Below are 6,385 nucleotides of genomic sequence, written 5' to 3' on the forward strand. Positions count from 1 at the left end.
ATATTAGAACCAGAAGTCTTGCATATGCTGTACTTTGTAAAATGGCACTTGAGAGTTGGCCACTTAAGTGGCTTCCTGATCTCCCCAAGTCTATATGGACTGGGCAGATGTGGTAAGAGTCCTGCCAAGGGGCTATTATGCAATAGGGTCCAATCACATGGGTCCCTATAAATAGGGTAAATAGATCAGAATCACATCGTGTTCCAAAGGGAGAAATCAGAATGACATGGGCTACAAGCCACGGAATGCAGGCAGCCTATATTAGGTGGGGCATGGCAAGCAAATATATTCTCTCCTAGAATACAGCCCTGCTGCCCCGTTTTGGACTTCTGAATTCAAGTTGCAAAATAACCTGTGTCTTAAACCACTCAGTTTGCATTAATTTCTTAAAACAGCAATAGGAAACAAATATAACCTCTAATGCGTCCCTCAGCCAACACTTTGCTAGAAATGCGTACATTTTACAGAAGAGCGACTTGAACCCTAGTGTAGCTTTTCCAGGATATCACTGTGTCTTGATCATGAAGCTGGAGCTTCTCATCCCCAGATTGGTCTGTTTGTGTAGAGTCAGGATCAAGGTGACCTGGGCTCCAGGGTGCCGCCACAGACTTGTTTCTGATGTTTGCCACAAATGCTAGGGCAGAACTCAGAAAAGCTAACCGGCTGTGGAACAGCTGCTAGGATGAATACTTGTTGCCATGGTAACCTGGAACAAGTATAAGAGTGATTGAAGAAAGTCACGTTCTCAACTTTGGGTGGTACGCATCCTGCCATATGTGGGGGAGGCGGCCTAGCTGTGTGGGGAGTGAGCTCAAATCCCAAGAGGCTGCTCCTTCACCCAGTGTCTGCAATCTACCTTATCCAGTAAGGATAAGCTGTAATTGTGACACAGGTCTCAGGAGGTAGATGAAGGGCATGTGGGATTCTAACACTCAGCCCAACAGTTCCATGGGTGGAGGTTACAGGGATTGGTAATGGACCTATGAGCCTTGGGAAGTCCCCTCCAACATTGAACTTTTCTTTCCTGCCATTCTGCTGACTTGGGTGGTTTTATGAAATTTGTAGGGTTTTGGAATAAGGGCTAGAATAAGGTTTGTGTGTTCTAGTTCTGTCTCTCTCTTGCTGCATGACTTTGGGCAGATGGAACACAATCTGAGTCTACTTCCACATCTGTAAAATGGGAATAAAACTTATTTGGGGGCATCTGGCTGGCTTTGTTAGTGGAGCATGTGACTCTTGATCTTGAGGTTGTAGGTCCCAGCCCCACACTGGGCACAGAGATTACTTAAAATCTTAAAAAAACAAAGCCTACTTAGAAAGCACGTGAGCATTCAATAAGATAGTCAATCATCAAGTTCTTGTGTATGTGCTGCCCAGTCAGCATTGGAGCCATCTAAATAAAACCGCGGAGATAAAATTATAAGCAACTGAAGGTAGGATATAACTATGTATTAGGTAACAGGTACTTAGTCAGGCATATATTTTGAAAAATAAACATGTCCTGACCCCACCTACTAAACTAGAATCTTTGAGGGGTGTCTAAGCATGTTTAGGCTCTGTGGGAGGCCAAAGAATGGCCCTCAAATATCCATGTCCTAATTTCAGAAACATGTGAAATGTTATCTTCCATGGGAAAAGAGGATTTTGAGTACATGATTAATTTCGGGGTCCTGGATAGGGAAATTATCTGAATTATCCCTGTGGGCCCTAACTTCAATCACAAGCATCCCTGGAAGAGAGAAACAGGGTGAGATCTGACCACAGGAGGACAAGGCAATGTGACAATGGCAGCAGAGACTGGAATGATGCACAGTGAGCACAAGGGAGGAGCTACCAGCCAAGGAAAACAAGTGGACACCAGAAGCTAAAGGAGTCCAGGAAAAGGACTCTCCCCTAGAGCCTCCAGAAGGAAATAGCCTCACTGGCATGCATCTTGACTTCAGCCTAGTGAAACTGATTTCAAATTTCTGACCTCCAAAATAAATCGGTTATTTTTAAGCCCCTGAGCTTGTGGTAATTTGTTACAGCAGCAAAAGGAAACTAAAGCAAAGCTGCTCCTGTGAGTCTGACATACACCCCTGGGTAAGAATCGCTGTGTTAAACAAAGCAATTGGTGGCAAACTTTGTCATAGACGTGTTACAAACACACATGGTTGCTCCTATATAGAGTCGAAGAACATGGGAACAGTTTATCATCTCAAGGACTTGGCAAATTCAAGTAGCAACCAGCCTCGTTTCTAAACCATAGTATATCCTGGTGAAATAGAAGAATTGCAGAGAACAGAAGTCCATCCTGATGTGGGAATTTAAGTTGTAACCCGTTGAGTTACCAGAATGCAAATTTCCTTTTATGGTTGTCACTACTGGGTCAATAAGCAGAAAATACATAGAGTTACATTGCTTCTGGCTTGAAGGTGGTGGTGCATGGAGAGGCAAGCCACTTCACTGTGGGCAGGAGGGCAGGACAGGGGGGTCAGCAGAAGGTAGTGTTATGTACCCAGGCTGGAACGCTGGTGGAAACACCAAGCAGCACTTGGAGATTTTGGTGGATTGGAGATTTATTTAACACCGGCGGGCGCAGAGGAGACCGTTTCTCCAAAGATCTGAGCGCTGAATGCAAGTGGGGAGGGTAATTTATAGTTGTCAGCTTCCACATCTGTGGGGGTTTTCACACACGCAGCAAACAAAGGAAGAAGAACCCGGAGGAGGGGGTCTCTAAACTAGAGACCAGAGATTGTTTTAGCGCCATCAGCCATTTTGGCGTACTTTATTCAGTTCTCCAACAGTAGAACATGGAGTGTCCATGGTCTTGGTCATAGCAGCTTCCACCTGATGAGTTAATGGACTCCAGTGTGCATGGGGGGGGGGGGGGCCAACGGGGGGGCAGGAGTAACGACTTCTTCTCTTGAGAGTAGATTTCCCTGCCAGAGGTTACCATTTTGGCTAAGCTTCTTGGTCCTGACCTTTGATCACAGGGCACCTGAAGAACTTTATTTTGTGAATAAACACAACTACAACAGTCATGAGTGCACTGGAACAGACAGTGTAGTGTTGGCTGCTTAATCAGAAAGGGTTTTCTTCCCCCTTTCTTTTACTGTAATACTGTGATTTATAATAAATACATATTTCGTCTTTGTCCAGGTCTAGCACAGAGCTCCTGAAACCCTGGGAATCTCCTAAGTGAAGAGGGCAATCAAGGAGTCTTTTGTAATGTTAATAGACGACTTAAGGAAAGCCCCTAGATAACCAGGGAAGGGGATTTGTTGCCAGGGACACCAACCTCAAATAGACTGTAGAGACCTTCAGTCCCACCCCCTTGATGGGGAGAGAGCACAGAGGTTGAATCAGTCACCAGTGGTCAGGGACTTAACCAATCATGACTGTAAAATCCAAACAGGTGGGGATTTGAGAAGAGTGATGCTTTCAGAGAGGATATGGAAGTTCCTTGTCCTTTCTCCATGCCTCTGCATCAATTCCATCTGGCTATTCCTGAATTACATCCTTTAATAATAAACCAGTAATCTAGTAAGTACAATGTTTCTCTGAGTTCTATGAGACACTCCGGCAAACTCATCAAACCCAAGGAGGGTCTCATCAGAACCTCCTATCTGTAGCCAGTCCATTAGGAGGAGCACAGGTGACAACCTGTACTTGTGACTGGCACCTGAAGCAGGGTGGGCTGGGGTGGAGTCAGTCTTATAAGACCTAGACCTTAACCTGTGTGTGGGATCTGATGCCACAGTGACATCAGATAGTCACAGAATTCAGTTAAATTGTAGGACACAAGATGGTGTCAGAATTGCTTGGTGGTATGGGAAACCCCCCACCCCCACCCTGCCCTGACATACACATTGGAGTTGGTCCCAGAATCCTCCATCTTCTCTCCCCACTCCCTTCTTCCCTAATAAGAGAAATTTGACTTTGTTCTGGAATGGGGTAGTATATCCCCCAGGGGATATACCCAGATTGAGCTAAATAATGAAGATAAAGTCTCATTCCTCTTGCAGATCAGCTACCAGCAAGCATATGATTCTGTTCAATCACATTTATTGAGGGATATTGGAAGGGGGCTTCTGTCTTTTGCTTCCTTGTGTAAAAAAAAAAAAAAAAAAAAAAAAAGTTATGTAATTCTAGCCCCTTTTCTTCCTGCCTGTGGATGTGGTTGTGTGACATTGTGATTCCTTGAGCTGTGGCAGCCATCTTGTGACCATGAGGAAATAAACCTAATGACACTGAGAATGACGGAGTAAAAACAGAAAACCTAAATTCCTGACTACTTCATTGTGTTTCCTCAATCAACCCTGGAGTCACTTGCATCTTTTAAAAAGAAAACCACAGGCCCCAAAATGGAATAACTTATGCTAGGCCAAGTTACCAAAACAGAGCTTAATACCTAATCTAATTGCAGTTTCAACCTACCCCAGAAATGTAGTCTTAACTGGTAAATCAGGAATTTTCTAATCAGCACCAATGGGCCCTCTCCATTCCCCAAAATAAGATGAGATCATCTTTATCTGTGTAAGACCTCCTGCTCTTCCCCTAAGGGAGAGTGACCTTGCCTAAAACAATTTTTTTCTTTTGCTAATAACTTCTTTGCCCTACCCTCTTTCCTATAAAAACCTTCCACTTTGTACAGCTCCTCAGAGATCCCCTCTACTTGCTAGATGGAATTCATGAATTGCTTCATAAAACCAATGTGAGAAGTGAGATGATTCATTTTCAAACACACCAAATAAAAGCTGTGCTGTCTAGTTAACCATAGGTTTACAACCTATTGGAAATATGTACAAGCTGCCCACACACACCCCTCCCCCACCCCTTGCAACAATGGAGTCCCCAATGCTTGGACACTTCACTTCCTGGTTATTCCTCCCCTCTCCATTTCCCCAGGCTTATTTTTTGTGGGCTCTGCAATGAGCATGTGCCAAAGAACTGAAGTTCTCTGGGTCACCTCAAGGAGTGTACATTTGTTCCAATCAGACTACATGGCTATAGGTGACTTCCAGGTAAGGCTGTCACCTCTGTAGTACTCAGCCAATGAGGAACCAGGGGAGTAACGTGCACGCTAGAAGATAAATTGCATGCTATAACTGCCCCGAGTTGTGCCTGTCCATCAGATACCTGCTCTTGCAAGAACTTTGATTGAAGCCTTGCTTCACTGTGCTCCAAGTCTCCTAGTCCCTCCTTTGATTGGGCCAGTGGATTTATTTCTCACAACCAATTAGATCTTCAAATTTACTCAGCTGAAATTTTAACAATCTTTGATGTTGAGTGAGATTCTAAGGATTCCTATTTTTAAATTTTTTTTTTCAACGTTTATTTATTTTTGGGACAGAGAGAGACAGAGCATGAACGGAGGAGGGGCAGAGAGAGAGGAAGACACAGAATCAGAAACAGGCTCCAGGCTCTGAGCCATCAGCCCAGAGCCTGATGCGGGGCTCGAACTCACGGACCGCAAGATCATGACCTGGCTGAAGTCGGACGCTTAACCGACTGCGCCACCCAGGCACCCCATAAGGATTCCTACTTTTAAAGGGAGGCCGTTTGTTTCTTGTAGGTAAAAAACACTCAAAATGATTCAGGATTAAAGAACCTTTATTTTTAGGAGAATGACTATGGGTATAATTTGCATCTGTAAGAACACCCCAAGTTATATGTAAGCTGTCCTTTGGATTAATAGCCAAATTTGTATAAATCACAAAGAAGAGCACCTTCTGTTACATTTATTTTGTTTTGGCTCACACAAGGCCCAAGAGGACCAGAGTCTTGTTCTGTTCATCTTTGAATTCCCACTGGTCCTCACGTGGGGAAGTGGTTGACCAAAAATATAGTACAAAGAAGTTTGATTCTATGAAAATTAGTAACAGGAAACATCACTAAAATGGAGTCAGGAAGTTTTGGCATGGGGAGTTCCCATGCCCTACCACTCCAAATCAATTGCAGACACAACAGAAGAGATGAATTTTACTGTGAATAGGGAACCACTCTACTCTTCCAGGTGGAAGTAGAGATGTTTTCCTCATTTCCTGCCCCCCCTCACCCCCATCAGGCAACAGTTCAACCAATGAGAAACCACTATACTTCAAACTCCCAGTTTCTCCAATGGACTTTTAGTTCATAACAGCCTTCCCAATTTACCCCTTCTCTCCTTAAAAAGAGCGTTCCTCAGGGCACCTGGGTGGCTCAGTCCATTGAGCTGTCCCTCTCTTGATTTTGACACAGGTCATGATCTCATGGTTGTGGGATCGACCCTGCTCTGCACTGGGCATGCAGCCGGCTTGGGATTCTCTCTCCCTCTGCCCCCGCTTGCATGCTCACGCATACGTGCTCTCTCTCTCTCAGAAAAAAGAGTGGGGGGGGGGCACCTGGGTGGCTCAGTCAGTTA

This window comes from Herpailurus yagouaroundi, unplaced genomic scaffold (assembly GCF_014898765.1).
Source record: "Herpailurus yagouaroundi ecotype Mexico unplaced genomic scaffold, PumYag 222, whole genome shotgun sequence".
Taxonomy (NCBI): domain Eukaryota; kingdom Metazoa; phylum Chordata; class Mammalia; order Carnivora; family Felidae; genus Herpailurus; species Herpailurus yagouaroundi.